This window comes from Cucumis sativus, unplaced genomic scaffold, assembly GCF_000004075.3.
Source record: "Cucumis sativus cultivar 9930 unplaced genomic scaffold, Cucumber_9930_V3 scaffold53, whole genome shotgun sequence".
In the NCBI taxonomy this organism is placed as follows: Eukaryota; Viridiplantae; Streptophyta; class Magnoliopsida; order Cucurbitales; family Cucurbitaceae; genus Cucumis; species Cucumis sativus.
Genome location: NW_022279553.1, coordinates 236006 through 254842, shown reverse-complemented (window position 1 = coordinate 254842; position 18837 = coordinate 236006). Strand labels below are relative to the sequence as shown.

General features: G+C 39.1%; 1 long non-coding RNA gene and 1 pseudogene across 1 annotated transcript in view; both read left to right on the top strand.

Moving 5' to 3' along the window:
- The first annotated feature begins 8916 nt into the window (after positions 1–8916).
- On the top strand, positions 8917–10813 carry LOC116405983 (annotated as a pseudogene).
- Positions 10814–12984: 2171 nt separating this feature from the next.
- The window catches only part of LOC116405993, a 31114-nt gene continuing 25261 nt past the window's right edge, over positions 12985–18837 (top strand). Inside the window, exon 1 of the long non-coding RNA XR_004219086.1 lies at positions 12985–13060. This is a non-coding gene — a long non-coding RNA (uncharacterized LOC116405993). The remainder of the gene's footprint in view (positions 13061–18837) is intronic.

The window sequence follows — 18837 nt, the reverse complement described above, 5'->3', positions numbered from 1 at the left end:
GTCTTCACTTGTATCCACGTCAGTCACCATAATCGACATGATATTTGGATGAGGCATCTTCTCATTCGAGCGTTCACAGGAGGAAATTTGTTCGTCAATCACAGGATTTTCTTCGACTATAATTCCACCTTTTGGTGGCTTGGACAGTTGCTCCCAAATGTTCTTTGCGGCCTCAAAGGATGGCATTTCCTCAGATGATTGAGTCTCCCTTGAGCGGCTGTGAGTATTTGGCTGCTTGCCGATGTCATTTGTTCGTCAATCGACATGATTTCTTTAGATGTTCTTCAAAAGAGAAAGAGATGAAAGGTAGAGATTGTCTCACTGGACGTGTCAAACTGTTCACACGAGATTTTGAAGAAATGTATTTCGTGGAGTTGAACTTTATATATTAAAGAATATTGTGAATACAACCTCTAGTATTTACTCTTTTGATGTTTTTTCTCGAATACAAGTTAAAACTTAGAACTTTTTTATTTTCGATCTTCAGGATGTTGTAGTTGCACGTTGATTTGAACTTCGATCTTCTGGAATCCAAGAAAAGTTTAATTTCCAAGTCTTCAATCTTTCAGAAGTTGTTGATCTCGAAGTTGATACAACTTGCACGTCTTGAGAGCTTGTAGAAGTTTGAATCTTCAATTCTTCAGAGCTTCAATTCTTCTTTCAACCAAAGACCCCTTTTAAAATGAATGACAGTGGTCTCTATTTATAGACATTTCATGGGCTTTAGGTGAACTTGGGGTCATTTGCTTATTGGGCTTGAACTTGAGCCCATTTGCTTGTTGGGCTTGGATTTGAGCCCATTTGCGAGATGAGTTTGGACTTGGGCCCATTTGATTCTTGGACTTGGGCTTGAGCCCATTTGTTTTGTTGGATCTGAATTGGGTTGGGTTGAGTAACTTAATTATCCAAACTCAAACAAAAGTATAATCATCATTATTTACTGTGATGATGTGACGTAATTTAATTGGTCAAAATTTCTTGCTCAACACTCACATTTTTGTATTGTTTTCCATTCTAAAATAATTCATCTATGATTTATAGAGATTTATCTCTTACATAATTTAAAGCATAGTATTAGAATAATGTTGAAAATCATTTTATCTATTTGTTAAACTTGTTAATAATCCTATATGAAATTTTCAAAAAATTGATATTTTATATATTGAATATATGTAAAAAAGAATAGAAAAAAACTGTCACAAATAATAAATTCGACAAAATATTTACTAGATTATATTAATAATAGATATTGATAAGCCCTTATATGTTTAGTGACATTGATCGATCTATCGAATATCAAATTTTAAAATACCTTATAAATATTTTAATTAATTTGGCTATTTTTAATAGTAATAATAATAAAAAAAAACAATATAACACAAACAATTATACTTATATTGTACTCCAAAATTACAAGTTCCTAAACATAAATTAGAGTTAGTTGGAGTTTGGTTTAGAGATAAAATTTAAAACGGGAAAAAGAAAGAAGAAGAAAAAAGAAAGAAATGAAAAGAAGTAAGCCTGATGTCACATGTGAAGCTTTGACCCCAAAAATCACCCGCAAAATTGCGCCAATACGTGCCACGACTCCTTTAGCATGGCCCAGGAGTAGCCCAACGTGGTCCCGAGACAGCCCAAGGGTGACCAGGACATATGCCCACGACATTGGCAGGCACCTCTCGAGGACAGCTCACAGGCCCGCACGTGCCACGAAAAGGGTTGCTTGCAAAGAGTACAACTAATGCTCGAGCGGGGATTCAACTGGTATGCCTCCCCTATAATACATTTTGAACATTTTCAGCTCTGGCAGGCTTGCATATGAAAATGCCGAAACGTCACACCCAAGCTTTATGACCTAGAATGAAAAGCAAACACCTATGGTGGGATTTTAATTTCCATATTAATCAATTAACATGCATACAATACAATATAACCTTTATATCATACATTTTAATGCATGAACATGTTAACCTATGGTGGGATTTTAAATCTATATGACATTCAAAATGCACATACAAATTTAAAGTAATTTAATCATACATCACATGCATAAATAAAAAAAAACACCCTAAAATGGACTGATTTTTGGCTCCTAAATTAAGCTAAGTACTAAATTATTACATAATTACTTTGGTGTAGTACAGAACCACTCCCAAAAACTTTGAACCGGCTGAAAAACCAACCGAAACCGCTTGAACCGGCCCAGGCGCACACGGGTCGGGCGAAGGCAGGCGCGGACGCGGCGCGCAGCGCAGAGCGCGGCACAGGCGGGCGCGCGGCGGCGGGCGGTGCGGCAGGAGGGCGCGCGGGCATGCGGGCGCGCGGGCGCGTGCGGGTCGCGAAGCGGGTCAAGGCGGGTTTTCGGGTCTGTGACCTTCTTTTCTTCATTTTTTTTCAATTCTCTCACCCGGTTGAACCAGTTACAGCCTAACTTCAACTCTAATGACTTTTTTTATTTTTTTAAAAATTACAAACACTTTGCAACAATAAAAATAAGCCATTAACAAGGCTAATTACAATAATTAGAACAAAAACACTTAATCTAGAGCCAAAATCATAATATATCCATTTTAGTTCAAACCAAAATTTATCTAATAAATATGAACCCACCACATGCAATTGGGTAAAAATGAAGCATGCTCTGATACCACATGATAGAACTAAGTCATGCACAGCGGAAAAAGAATCGAATTTCTACCCTAATTGCCACAATTAACATGTAACCATAAACTAATCAAATTAGGGTTTTAAGAAATATTACCTTTGAAGCTTTCAAAAGGTTTGATATCTTCTTACCAATTCTAACCGAGACCACCACTAGTACTCAACTGCTATCCTCTAGACAAAGAACCGGGTTGTGGGACCCAATTTTGGTGTAGAAAGTAATGGAGATAAAATGAGATTGGAAGCTTTCTTTTTTCTTTTGTTGAGATGATGAAAATGATAAAAGAGGCAAAAGTTTTTTCAACATTTGAAAACACCTCTATTTATAACCTAATTACATGAAAAAATGCATGCAATTCATTTGCCAAATCTCAACACCTAATGTTCCACTAACAATTAGTGGAACTTAGTGGGCTAGGTGTCTATATCTCATATAGCCACATATCCCACTAAGAGTTAGTGGGATTATCCAACAAAATGTTGGATTTTCCCACTAACTTAGTCCAAGGGTAAAATGGTCATTAGATATTTCTAGTCAAAAGTCAAACTTTGACTTTTCTTAGTCAAAAGTCAATATTTTGACTTTTTACCATTTTGTCCGTCTTGACTAATTCCAACCTCCCGAGCATGAATCCGCATTCATTTTTCCAAAATTCAAATCACATTTGAATATAAGGCCGGTCAAAGTTTGACTTTTCAAAGTCAAAAGTCAACATTTTGACTTTTTACTATTTTTGACCAATTCTATCAATTCCGAGCTTCTTAGTATGAATCCGCATTCATACTTATAGTATGTAAAACATAAAGCTCTATTTCTAATTAGAAGACCGACGACTATATCACTATATTTGTCGGTTTCCCTTTCTTCTCCCAATTCGAACAATTCGACTTATTTCATCACACTGTTCTAAGTTTAATCCATATGAGCTAGCAGAGGAACCTAATGGACCTATAGATCATGGGCTCCAACGATTCAAGATTAACTAGCTAAACTCTTTTAAACCGAGTTAATCAACATTCGTTAACTAACGGGTCATTCCACTAAAGTCCCGTAGTTGCACTCCCCTCACTATAGATATATTTGTGTCCATTTGATAAAACCATAATCAGTAAGTTAATCCTTCACAGGTTGCTCGTAACCTTGGCTGGGTCAAAATACCGTTTTACCCCCAAGATTACATCTTGCTCCTTAAGTCCCACTAATCCACTATTGAACAATTGGTTTAAGGTTCAATCCTATAAACTTAATCCCTCTCGGCCAATGAGAGGGTGGGGCCCCTTGTTCAAGACTTGGATTCAGTGCTTAAGAGAACAACCTATCTACTAACCCTAAAGCGGGTAGGAGTGAATTCCATCTTGTACCCTATGTTCCCAGCTATCCACCCGATCTTACCCCTGAAATGGGAGGCTTATTGGGCCAACGCTGATGAGCTGCCCTCACCTATGCAGATCTAAGGATAATCTCGTGTGAACAGGAGTTCATAGTTAACTCAGGATTAAGACTAAGTTACCTAGGTCATCAATAATTGAGATAGTCAGTTTTAAACAGTAAACGGTGTTATAACGTAAAAAAGACTAATTCATGGTTTAGTCTTATGTAAACATTTTACATAGGATGCTCCCACTTTCATGTCTCTACATGAACGATTAGGATCACCTCGTTTGTACTACAAAGTGGGCCGCATCCATAGTTTCTCTAAATAAGGCGCCCAACCTTTAGGACAAAAAATTCCAACAGACAGGCCTGTGTACGAGCCGACACATGTGGAGTCCCATGATTGCTTCTCTTACGTTCTGACCCAAAATCAAGTTTGAGCACGACTCTTCGTCTCCTTACTTGATTCAAACTCATATTCGGCCGAGTACCGAACTGGCTGGCAACGTCGTTGTTCATCTCTCTAACAAAAGTTGATCTATGGGAAATTGTCTCCATCCTTTAGACTGGTTGCTATGGCAACGTTTCTTCTTCAAACACCGTATAATTGCCCTCTGTGGCACTCTTCTTCTGACCCTCAAATGCGATATGGTGTCTATTCTACATTTAGGCACCACTCAACGCATGACTACGCACCTCAACGTAAGCTTTAGTAGGTTGGGTCACACTCACGGACCCAAGAATTGTCCCTCTCCTCGGGGCTTGCTTCAGGACACGGCTGTCGACACTCAACCGTCCCTTCTCTTCCTTCCATAAGCAGTCTTGTGCTTGATACGGAGCTTTTGCAGGTCTAGTGAATCCTGCACCCGACAATCTCCTTGACTGTCTTCAGAGTTTAGACGACTCTGACTGCGCCATACGACAATCACTCTTCGTAGGCGATTCCAATATGGGCAAACTATCACGTTTCCCATAACCACATCTCTTCATGACACACCTTGTGTCTTTCTGAACACGACCCTCTCTCAGTTGCATGGCCGAGATCATTCTCAGTCCTTTGGGTTGCCGAAGGTCTGTCTACACAACGGTGGGGTAGACCCCGTGATCATCAGACATTTGGCTGCAGGCATTATGATCACTTGATGTTCGAGAGGAATTCCATTTCGAGGACTACGTCAAAGTCATCCATGCCTACAACCACAAATCAACGAAACCGCTCAATCCTTCCAACTGTATCGCTGTCCGTTTCACTATCCCAACGACAGGTAGAGCTCTAGAATTTACGACCTTCATTTTTCCCGTACCCTTCTTCCAATGAAGGTTTAGTCGTCTGGCTTCGACCACTGTTATAAAATTATGAGTGGCATTGGAGTCAACCATAGTGCCTTTGCATGCTTTCGGTTGATCCAGGTGTCAACATATATTAGCCCTTTTAGTACGACCACTTGTCTCTCTCGGTTTCTTCTGAAGGGACGACAAAAGTCTTATGGCTCCCACTCTAACATTCTGAACTCCTTCTACTTGCCCAACTTCCTTCTCTGGTTGACTCGACGTGTCATTTTGAGTCTGCAGCTAAAGAGGCCCGAAAGGCATAGAAGACAGCTTTATCTAGGCATTCCCTTGCCGATGTAGTCCTTACAAATGTAGCAACTGATAGGAGTGTGAGATGTCCTCTGACTATTGGGCCTTTGCCCCATGTTCCCCATATTTGACTGGAAAGGCTTGCGGTCTCTACCGGGACTTCTACTTCCACTGACAGCTTCAGAGAAGATTGGTCGGCTGTTTTTGATCTCTCCCAGGTGAAGAGCTTTATTGAGTCTCGTCTCTTGAGCGTCACTAGACAGATCAAACAAACGCTCAGCTGTTGCATAGGCTGACACAAGGTCTTGAACTCTCTGTTCGTATAACTCAGTCCTTGCCCATGATTTTAACCCTTCAACAAAACTGAAGATTTTGTCCTTCTCGGTCATATCAGATATGTCTAACATCAGCCGCAAATTGCTTCACATATTCCCGAATGGTGTCGTGTGCTTTAATTCCCATAGTTTCCATCGAGCCAGAATGTCGACATTCTCGGGGAAAAACTGTGAGCGAAGTTCTCTCTTCAACTGTCCCAAGTGTCTATTACACAACGCCCTTCTTGAATGTCAATATATCGGGACCTCCACCATAACTTTGCATCCTCAGATAGATGCATGGTCGCCAATGTCACTTTGGCTTCCTCCGCCACGGTGTTTGTAGCTTTAAAATACGCTCAATATCGAAGATAAAGTTTTCCAATGCCTTTGCATCCTTGGCCCACAGAAGGGCTTGGGTTCTGGGATCTTTATCTTGCCAATTGTAATCGCTCCTCCCAGCCGGAGCTTGATTGGCCAACGCTCGCATCGTAAGGTTCACCTTCGTGTTGACCTCTACGATTTCATTCTAACGACATCCAGGGTGGCTCGAAGTCCTCTGTCATACCATTTATCATCTCCATTATATCCTTCTGAGAGTTATCTAGCTCTATAACTCGCTCCTCCATTCGGGCAACAGAGCCCGATGAACTGTTCCACGCTCGTAGGGAACATTTTCAATTTTCCTGATTTGTGACTCTAACGTGTCAACTCTAGCCAACAAATCATGTATGGGTAATCGCGTCAGGCGACCAGACACCACATCAACATCGACTCTCTTGGCAACTTTCTCAAGTCGTTCTTCCATAAATCGGATGGAATCAGAAACTTCCTTCAGGTGGAGCATTTGCTCTTCGATCACACCAACCGTTTTCATGGTCTTGCCCGTTCGTTTACCGTCAACATCTCTCTGTCTAAACTGTCAGCCAATTTGGCTCTGATACCACTTGTCACAATCGTAGCGTTTCAACCTCGAGAAGGACGATTGTGCGACACTTGTTCTACTCAACGAACAAGCCAATCGATAAAAATCCAAGAGTTGTAGGTAACGTCGACGTATGTCGTAACCTTCCTTTGCATTTTAGGGAAATTTTATTATAAAACGCGGGAAAGAAAGAAATAAATTGAAATAGACGTTACGATAAGCATTAAAGACCGTCAATTGCAAGGAAAAATGGTTGATTCCAAAGAGTACAACTAATGCTCGAGCGGGATTCAACTGGTATGTCTCCCCTATGATACATTTTGAACATTTTCAGCTCTGGCAGGCTTGCATGAAAATGCTGAAACGTCAACACCAAGATTATGATCTAGAATGAAAAGCAAACACCTAAACTAGTCATGGAAACTAAAGATGAGATAACTGGGATAATCGGAGCATATAACCAAAGGTAAACACACTTTGGAAAAATATGTCCGTGACACTCGACACCAGCACCCACCATCGGGCCCATGCGCACCGGGCCCATCGTATGGCCAGGCGGCAAGCCAAGCAACCGCGTGCGGGGCTCCAGTCGGCCGCCCATGCTCGCCCAGGTATGGCGCGCACGACGTCCGCGCACGCTCGTCGATGCTAACATTGCGCGGGCAGCTACACCAGGACAGGCGCGCGCGGCCCCTAGTGCGCTCGCCCCGTGTCTGCCCAGTTCCAGATGCTCGAGAACCTCCAGAAGCTTCAAAGAAGGACTAGACACGCCCAATGTGTGTGTGCCTCGCCCATGCTCGACCTAGACAGCCTCAGAAGCCTAGAACCCCTAGACAGTGGTGGAACGTGCTGGAATGCGCAGAAGCTCCCGAGAAGGCCTCAGAATGTGCTGGATGATTCTGAAACGTGCTGGAACACTTTAGAAGGCTATTATGACGGTTAAGAAGTGTCATAAAAGGTCTAATCCTCTCTAGAATGTTCTAGGCTTCCTTGTAATGTACTAAATGATTTGTATCATCTAGAAACTCCCTTGGCCGACCTTCTAAGGCCCAAGGTCGGTGGGAAGGTCTATAAATACTTAGGGAGGGCCTCATTTGTTACCAGCCTTGCAACCTTGCAACTTTACATGTGTTAGCCAAGCAAGGTCACCTTGCCATACAAGTCTCCTGCCCATGGCCCCATGGCAAGAGACAACATATTTGTACCCAAATGTGTATTAATCTATTCTTGGAATGCAGTGTATCATTCCCAAGACGTATCCATCCAAACTCCCTTATCCTTCCAACCTCTCTCGTGTCTTGCAACCAACCCAATTAATTTCGCTGCAACACGTTGGTGTAGTGCTTGGCGCACTACCCCTTCCCGAAAAGGCTTACTTGGCTACGTGGGCATTGTAGTTAGCAAGTGCGCACGTATGGTTAGCTTCAGACTTTAACCACGTGACACTAGCCTCATCAGTCGTCTTCTTTCTCTCTATCAATAGCCGCCGACCCTCTTCTCGGCGACACTCCAGCGGCCACACCACCGACGCCCAGCTCTATAGTCGACGACGGTCTACTTTCACTCTGTACGGCTTCAGGAGCATTGTTTCTTCTTCGTTTGAGACTCCAGCGTGAACGAACAACAAGTTCTAGATCACGTTTTCAATGACTGGGTGTGTGTTTCCGGCTGCGGCGGCGTTTTTAGCTTAGGATAAGTGTCACTCGTGGAAGTTCAATAGGTTGTTAATCTTTGTCCAAGGAAGTGAATTTTGAAGGATGATTGTCGATCGAGGTAATTAGTTTTCAAAATTGTTTGCATGCTTTAAATGGCGATTCATATGTGGTCGATTTTAATTGACATCTCGGATTGAATGAACTGTTGATCTTACCAAGGGGTAGCCATACCTGCTGGGCTACATGAACTATGCATTTTTCCTACTTTGTATTTGAACTGAATGATTGAAAGTTTTGTTTGTATGATGTATTTGTTGATCGAAAGTTCTTTTTACCGATTGAAGAATTTTCATTTGAAAGTATTGAAATATTAGTGTTATAAAAAGTATTGAAAATACCATTCATTATAGGAGTTTCAGCTTGAAGCATTTAGGTTTTAAAACTTATTTGCTTGCAATATTTTGATTTTGAAAGTATTCTTTCTAGAAAAATTTTGACAGAAAGTTCTGTGAATTTCAAAGCTTGATATGAGAATTGCTTATTGAGTATTTTTGTACTAATCTTTGATTTCAAAGTGTTTTCAGATGGAAAATCAGGTGATAGTTTTAAAGGGTAGTTAGGGTGACTCTATTCTGAAGCAGCCACCAAGCAGAGTCTAAGTTGAATTTTCGTTTCCTTTGATTATTTGATCTTTACAAACTCTTGTCTAATTTGGTCAGTTTAGCCTTCTCGATTCCCATTGTCAGCCATTTCTATTTCCCAATCTAGACAATGTTTTCTAACCTTTCTTGCTTATGATTCTACAAATTACTATAATCCCTCATCGTTTCACCCAGATTTGTGCTTTCATTGATGCAAAGGTCAAATGGGTTAGAGATCCATACCTTGATTTTGCAGTTCAAAGAGAGAAAAACCTCAAACAAGTAATTTCCCTTAAGAATATAATAATTTCGAGTCCTTTAACATCTGTTCCACTTTCTTCTTGTCTTTTTGCTTAATCAGAACCTCAAAGTTCCCACTACCACCATCTCCAAGTTCTTCGAGTTATACCCTTATGTTTTCATCCAATTCCAGCCTAGTCTTGGACTCCATCCTCATGTCAAAATCACCTCACAAGCTTTACTTCTCCACAAGGAAGAATCAACCATTCATAACTCTCGACTGCATAGAGATGATGTTGTGAAGAGGTTAGCAAAACTATTGATGCTCATAGGGGTTGGAAAATTTCCCCTATATGTTATTGAGAGGTTGCAATGGGATTTGGGTTTACCCTATAGGTTCATTCCAACCCTTCTTGCTGGTTATCCTGAATATTTTCAAGTTTGTAGTGTGAGACTGTTTAACAGGTGAACAAACTCTTGCATTAGAGCTACTTTCTTGGAGGAAAGACCTTGCAGTCTCTGAATTGAAGAAAAGGGAATCTCTGGAAGGAAATTTTGGGAGAAGGAAAATAAATCATATTCCATTTCCAATGAGTTTCCCGAGGGGTTTTGATTTGCAAAAGAAAGTGATGAATTGGGTGGAGGAGTGGCAGGATTTGCCTTACATTTCGCCCTATGAAAATGCATTCCATCTAGCACCAAATACGGACCAAGCTGAGAAATGGGTTGTGGCTGTTCTCCATGAGTTGCTTTATCTTACGATCTCGAAGAAAACCGAAAAGGAGAACATCTTCTGCTTGGGAGACTATTTGGGGTTTGGTTATAGGTTTAAGAAAGCCATAGTTCATCACCCAGGTATATTTTATGTCTCAAACAAGATTAGAACACAAACTGTAGTTCTTCGGGAGGCTTATAAGAAAGATTTTTTTGGTAGAGAAGCACCCTTTGATGGGGATGAGGCATCGGTACCTTCACCTTATGAACAAAGTTATAAGGAAACCTAGACCAGATGTCATATTAGCTTCTTCCAGAGGTAAAAGTAGCAATATTGCATTGGCCAATAAAGAAGTTTAAATGAAAGATTTTGTTGTCCTTTTTCATTCATCGGTCTTGAGGAATACTATGCTGTCTCATAACAGTGCATTTCATGAGTGAAAACAGTATTAAAGCCTTCATGATCAGACATGACTCTGGCAGTTGAATTGTTTTTTCTTAAGAGCTTGGTGACATCTTGGTAGAGCATCAGAGAAATTTTGTTAGTTAAATTGTGTTTAGGTTAGCGTTAATTGACTTGTATTCTCCCTTTTGAGGTAGAAGGTTCAATAAAGGGTAGTGAATAGTTTGACATAACAATTGTTTGTAATAAATTGCTTCCGTTGAATTGTGTAAGTTGTAAAAGTTCATATTTCTTAAGTTTTCCATGTTTTTGTTATATAGGTATATTAAAAAATACAGGCTGTTACAAAATTCTTCCCAAATTTTTTAGTTGTGCAGTGGTCCATCTTCTTCTGCTATCCTCTGTAGCTTTCTGAGTTCTCTGACTATAGCTCGACCTTTAAGCTTTTTAAGCTTTCTTAGGCTTTTCCATATAGAGGTTGAGCTAACTGAATTTTCCTGTAACACTAACATTAATCTTTGGCTTTACCTTTGTGTTGTAACATGTTATTACTACTTAGTGACTTCCATTACAATATCTATTAATCTAACCTTCATTGTTGGCTTAAGTTGTTCTGGTGTAATATGTCAGTAGTTTGTAATTTTAGAGAAAGACCTTAAGGCATGTAGGAAAATAATAGGAAGGCAATTGTCAATTGTGAAGTCAAGCACATGAATGTTTTGACTTTTGAGTATGAGTATTATTGTATTATATAATACAACAAGAATGCCTTCATTGTTTTTTTTTTTTATGACTAATAAAATTGCTCTGAGTTGTAATATGCATTATGCATATATGTGGTTCTGAGTTTGTATAAATATTATTTCTTATAGTGTATTTAGTTTCTTTAAAATATTATAATAATAATAATAATAAATATAAAAAAAGTTTCTTTTACGAAATTTTATACACTGTCCAACTTTTTACTGAATCAAACTCCAAAAATATTGAATCCAAAAATAATTAAAGAAATTGTAATGTATAACCAAATAACTTGTATATTTTGTAAATACAACATAGTTCTGATTTTTTTTTTTATCTTTCACTTTTTTTTTGTCGTGAAAAATTGTTTTATAAAGGATTAGGACTTTAGTGAAATAACTCTCAAATTCCCTAATGGATAGCCAGTTTTAATACTCCTAACGTATGCAACTTTAGTGGAATCTGGATGGATATTGGAATAACTCCTAACGTCAAATAAAAAGCCTACATCAGAAACTTCTTTTTAAAGGAACATGACTCTTTTAATGGATAAACAAGTCCTCTGGACGGGTCCATATGAGAAAAGAATTCTAGAAAGTTTCTTATCAATGATCTTTGTCAATATTCTTCCTTTGCAAAATGAACCAAAAATCTTTGCAATATTCTTCGTACCTCCTACTCATCCTCTAGACTTGTTTATCCATTGAACAAAAACAAAGGCTCCATAAGATAGGGTATTTTTGGGATATTGCCTAAAATCAAGCGAAAATCTTCTATATATTTTTTTGTGCCCAACTCTTCTATCTTAGATTTTTATCTTTCTATATATTCTCATTTACAAAGATCAAGCCTAGGTCTTGAACTTTTTCCATAAGAAGTGGAACCCTCTATTGAGGTGCTGAGAACGATAATGTACGAGTCAGTCCGTGAAAAACTCACAACTGCTACGTGGGCTTCTTCATCCTAATCGAATTTGCGGAAATTCCATCATCTATCCCATGAAAGGGAAATAGAATTGATTATGTATAATAATCAGTGACTTTGAAAGGAGTGCAAAAGAAAGGCAGAGGAGAAAAGGCGAGACCAAAAGCTTTACCGTCTTCTTTTGGAGCAGGAAGCCTCATTCCTTCTTATTTCCTTTTATTCATTCCCAGTTTCAGCTCTTCTTGCTAAGGATGGATCACTCTTTCATTCGTGAGGTTATTAGATAAGTGGCTTAAAAGGAGAAATAATGGTCGAAATACCGTAGGTATTAGCTCAAATTCAGAAATGCAAGGTTTTGACTCCCTCGCTCCTACGCCTTCCTATGCCTTTCATCCTAAAGTTTCTGAAACTTCCTTTTATTTCCAGGTAGACTTTTGAGAGCAGGAAGACAACTAATCGTGCTGGTTGGAGTCTCCAACGAGTATCTGGATCTCCCCTCCTCCTCAAACCTTTTTTCTTAAATGCGCTTCTCACGCATATTGAATTGTGCCTCTTGGCACTACCCATAATGATCCTTCTCATTATTTAAGTGCATTTGAACTTCTAAGTCGATCTCTTGTGATAAATGGACATGATACCTTCTTACAGAAAGACAATTGTACCAGTTTGTAATTAGGTTCTGCGTTGAAGACCTTATTTGTAAAGCTCTCTAGAAAATAGATGAAAACGAAGTGAAAGAATTTCATTTTGATGCTTCACTCAATTTTTTGAGGTTGAAAAAGAACTGAAGGGGTACGATCGCCCATGGGGTGTGGCTCATGGTGGTTAAGCTAGTGGCTATCTCATTGCTTATGAGAATTTCACATTCATACTCTTCAGAAAGGTTTTCTCGTATTTGGCATCCAACCTGAATGACGTCTAGAATGGTTAATAATTTCTTCATGCCTTGCTTAGCTTCTTCCTGATTCCCAAACTAACGAGACAAAGGCAAGGAAAAGAGGTTCAAAGAATATTGACAGTCGCGGCAAAGGTTGAGGTCTCAAGAATCTTCCCCTAATCTCATATACTCTATGGTTGTCCTATATTCATGTATATCAAGAAAAGCTAAAAGACAGACACCCATTCACTTGTCTTAGTGTACATAAAGTCAAATTATTCGATTTGACATTCTTCCATTTCCTAAAGTCCTAAAAACAAGGTGCGTGCAGACGCGAGGTTCTAATTGATCAGTAGTTGAAGGAGAGAAAGTAGCTTATTTCTAAGAAATTCTTATTACTATGGTATGATGAACAAGTAAGAAGGAGGGAAGAAAAAGTCCCAACAAAAGGAACCTACGACAAGGAAGGAAAGCCTATTACCCACAAGAGTGCAGAATCAAGGAAAAGCTGCGGGTACGAGCTCTCTTTCATTCGTCGAACTCAAGCAATCTCCGTTTTACACCTCTACTAAACTGAATTAGTTGGCTTTTCCAAACTAGTAAAAAGACTAGAAACCTTGGACCTATGGCTATCCAACCAGGTCTTTCCACATAAAGGGGAAAGAGGTAGAAAGGAATAGCGAAGATGAGTTAAAGATCAAGAGGCATCAAAATGAAATTCTCCTTATATCTTTTCTTTCGAGATGATTAACTTCCTTATTTTTATATCTTGAGTCTATCTTCTTCTTTCTTTATGTAAGACCCAAACTTTGGGTAGTGTAGTCTTTTTCAAAGAGTTTAAGAGGTTTGAAAGAAGGAAAGTTTTTGGTTCAATATCAAAGAATAGTACTTTTTAGGCGTATTGGGTTGACTTGGCAAAATGGTTTTAGAGGTTAGAAAGGGTTTTGAGTGTTTAAGGTTGGCAAGAAAGAAGGATTAAAGAGGTTAGGTGTTTTAGCTAACTTCAGAAAGGAGTTTCTCACAACTCGGAAAATTACACTCAATCTAGACTTGAAAATTCATAATTTGAGTCTAGTTTATTGAAGAAGGTTGCTGGGCGTTTTGGATATGAGAAAGTTGACGTTTGGACAAAAGAAGGCAAGAGGGTCAGTTTGCGAGTGAATCTGAGCAAGCTACACTCTTAGAACGCTACAGAACGCATCGTTTGGCGTTTTCTTCCCTCAAAATTTCAGGAAAAATTTTTTAGGGAAGAAAACACATTTAGAGAAACTTTGTAGAAGAAAGTTTTGTCAAAAGAGTTATGGATTTTAAGTTATAACTTTTCTAAGTTGGGTTATGTAGTTTGGGCGAGAAACTAGGTGAGATGACCTTGGAAGTTAGCTATGCGTTTTGGACAACTATGTGGCATGATAAGGGCAAGCGGTTTAAGGTTTTAGTGAGGTGTAAAACCTTGTTAGCATGCATTTTAAGGTGTAAAGTAAGTAGGAGGTTCCCTAAGAAGGTTTAAGGTGAATTTAAGCAAGGATGAGGTGTCAACTTGTACTCATGCAATGAACTCTATAAATAGGCCAAATTTAGTATTAAGTTTCTCACAATCCACTCGAGTGTTTTGAGTGAAATTAGTCTTAAAAGTTTTCATTTTGAGTCTATTTTATAAGTTGGGGTTTTTGATTTAATTTGAGTAACGGAGAGTTGCGTTTTGGCGGTAGAAAGCAAGAAAGGTCAGAATACTGGTGGTTCTGAACAATGTGGACTTCCAGAGGGCTGTAGAGTACATCCGTTGGAATCTGAAGTTGAAAATTTTAGGTATGAATAACAAGACGTTTTTCAACAACTTTGTAGAAGGATATATGTTTATTTGAGTTCTGGATTTTAAGTTCTAAAGCTCTAAAGAAGCTGAGTTATGGCCGAGAATGAGGTTTTGGGCAGTGGCCGAGTTTAAGAAATTAGCATGGCATGTTGGGCATGCATTTTGGTTTGAGGAAGGTTTTTCTAAGAGTTTTGGCGATGTATTTGATGTTTTAGAATAAAAGGGAATTAATTGGAGTTGTTTTCCGTCATTTCAAGACAAGGGGAAATTAGACAAGCTTATCTTCCAAGGGTTTGATCTGCGATCAGTGAGTGAAAAATAAATTTACTACGATTATTTCAACTTATAATTTGCAAAATGATAATGATTCTAATATGTTTTTCGAGCTATTATTTAAGTAGGCTTTTAAGTGAATCTTATTTCTATTTATCAATATGTTTATGAAAAATATTAATGCATGTTATTTAAAAAAGTATTCTATAACATGAGTTTAGAAACATTTTTAGCAAGCATGTATTTATAAGACTTACAAGCAATGATTTATAAAAAGCATGAGCTCAATAGAATGTTTTTTTAAAGAGAAAATCATGGTACTCTATATATCGAGTTCTCGATGGTCAATGTGCACAGTAGAGGTATAGAGCTATGCTGACCACTTAGTCGCTACCACCGAGTTCAGGCAAGAATAATATGATCAGTACTCTACTATCTTGACCGAGTTCAGGCAGGAATAAAAAGATCAGTTCTCTGCTATCCTAACCGAGTATTTAATCGAGGTTAACGCGATAGTATGACAGAAGGCACTCTGCTATCTTGTTTATGACAGAAGTATTTGAATGTTATAAAGTGTTAAGTTAAAGGAGATTTCTTAAAGACTTTATGTTATATTTCTGAAATGTTTAAAGTATATTTGTTTTATAAAACTATCACTCACTGGCCTTTTTAGCTCACCCTTTCAAAATGTTTTTTCACTTTCCAGGTAGAGGTCGTGATTCGAGAACCTGACCGTTGTCTTCAGATTGCAGTGTGAAACTTGTTGATAGTTAGTTTTTAAGGGTCGGTTTTAATCTTATCATGTACATGGTTTGCATAAGTTTAAGTTGTTTAATTTTTGTTTGGTCTGTAAGTAAAGTTTGTAATTAATGGCATTTAGCCTCGACTACCTGTTTAAAGTTTAAAAAGCTGTTCAAGTTATTTCTCTTAGTTTCTGCTACATAAGTTTTAATTCATATAGGTTGTTAGAAGTAAGTTATAGTTAGGGTCAATTAATGTTGTTCAGAAGAATAATGACATCAGTTGGTTTCACGCTACATCTCGGGTTGAGCAAGCAGGTGCTCGGAGCGGGGCGTGGCACTTTCTTAGCCGTATTAGCTGCTCTTTTTTCTTTATTTGTTGTGAATATCCTCTTCTTTCTTTATTAAGGAGAGGGATGAACTAGCAGGGACAAACGAAACTCTTGCCATAAGGACAAAGGCCCCAACCATAAGGCTCATAGATTGATCTACGGGAGGAAGGTAGGCTCATTGTAAAATTCATCAAAAATTTGAAACTGCTTTATAAAGAATCATGAAAAATATTATTGGAATCAAACTCAAGAGGAGCGGACTCACAATATTCTTTGTGCCTAACGTCTGAAATTTATTTATAAAGGATCAAGATGGATATTATTGGTAAGACTCCTTTGGAGTGGCCTTAATACTCTTAACGTTTGCAACTTTAGCGGAATCCTTAAGTCCTCCAGATCGGCTGGCTCAAGATGATCAAAGAATTTGAGAAAGAATGAATTATTAAGCTACGAAGGCTTGAAGTGAAGCGATTCTTAAGGTTGAATGAATTGAGTGATTCCTATTCCTTGGCGGCTTTCCTCTTACTAGACACAAAGAAAGAAAGCCACATAGCCTTCTCCTAGGGCGAAAGGAAAGCTTACCATAAACCCCAGGTTCAGAAGGTTCAACGAAAGCATCTATAGTAGCTTCAAAGGAGTCAACTCCAAGTAATGAGGCTTCAAGTCTTCCATCATCAAGTAAGAAATATAATTCTAGGGACTGATCAATTTTCTTGGTAGGAAGAACCAATGAACAAAGATAAGACCTGTCCTTTTGATCGCCTTTTTTTAGTTTGAAGGCATAACTCTTTGCACCTTTCCTTCATTCTTCTTTTCCTCTGGGCGAGGTGGGGAATCAGTACATACCCCTTTGAGCACAGAGGTTGAGTTTGATCTCATAAATTTTGACTTTTCCTTATCATCATGATTTATATTTATGCCTTTTACTCTAATTTAGAGGCAAGGTGCAAAGATCTATGGATAAGACGCAAAGCATATTGCGAGACAGGTCTGAAGGACTATCCATATTAACCCAGTGAAAATTTTCGCTTTCTTTCTCGATGAAGTTTCTCTTATCTGAACATTCGTTTTGTAGAAATAACACTAGTAAACTAGTCTTTGCACGAATTGGACAAGAGCTCGATGAAATTGAGAAGCAAAAAGGAATCGAGATTGAATGAATGGTTGGTGCCATAGCAGCTGGAGAGTACTAGTGAATATGCTTTTATTCTTTTTTCATTCCGCATTCCTTGAAATAGTCTTTCTGGTAAGATAGACGGAATGTAATCAGTAGCGGTTCTTATGAGTAAAGGCTCACTTCCATAGGTGTCTAGGCCTAGGCAAAGGGTGAAAAAGAGGACTACCTAGCATTCAATCTTGCTATCTCGCAGACCAAGAGCAAAGAAGAGTCTAAAGAGGAGCGATTCAGCATAGGCTAGGTAAAGGCGAGAGGGGAGCGACATCTGTTAAAGATTGTAGACCTCGTGTTCTTTATTGATGATGGATCTTGCTGAACTTTGCTCTTTCCGTCCCATCAATCCAAAGGCCCTCAAACCATGAAGAAGAAGAGCTTTCTTTTCCATCTTAGGGTAGAGTAAGAAGCTAAAAGACGACCAATTCACCGCCCCATGGGTGACTTTTCTCAGGTGGAATATTATCCATCCTTGGGATTAGAGACTAGTCGGGAGTTTAGGATTTCCTCATCTATCATCTAGAAAGGCATGTGATGCACTATTAGGAAAGAATAGGACCTGTCCCATTTAAGATAGTGAAGGAGATTAGCCTCGATGCTCGCTCCCCCTGAACTTAATCTTCTCTGTGGAATTCTCACTTTCTTTTCACTTGCTAAGGCTCAGAAGGGGAAAGTCAGACGACTAGACCAAATATTGACCAGTAGGAGTCATCCGTCTTTCCAGACTTTCTAAAAGGAAGGTTATTATACTTCAAGAGGTTAGAGTAAGTAGGAGTGGAGAAAATCAAGCTCCAGATGAGTTGATGCTACGTGGGCTCTTTTCGAGGGGAGAGTAGACTCCGAACATAGTTCTCGGAGTGGGACAATAAGGAGGAGTGCAAGGGCTCCTTATTTCTTGCCATAGTAAGTGGGACTAGCTCGACTAAAGAGGTTATCTAATCGATTGAAAGCCTATTTTCAAGGTCACAAACGGTAAAGCTAGCTAACTCAAGTCGGAGAAGCTTTCTCATATTTTGAGGAATGGAACTGCTTCAGCTAGTTTACTTGAGAGAGAGGTAGGATTGACTGAATCAATGTTCATAGGCTATCCCAAGCGGTTAGGCGCTCTTCGATCGGGGAATTTTTTCGTAAGGCCTAACCTTTCACTCATACTCCGCAGTTCAAGGGTAGGCTTTCTTCTTCTTGTCTTTTCATCAGCAGCTCGTTAAAAGCCACGATAGACTACACGATAACTCACCGCAACGACACTTGAAAAAGAAAGGCTTGCTCTTGATCTTGATGTCAGTCTCTCTCCCTCCTTTATCGTCTCCTCTGGCTTCTTTTGACTTGGAAAGTTTCGCAATATTCTTTGCACCACAAAAGAAAGCAAAAATCTTCGCAATATTCTTTGCGCCTCCTCTTATTCAAGGGATGAGGCTTGAGCCTCAGACTCTTCCTTGGTCTACGAGGCCTATTTT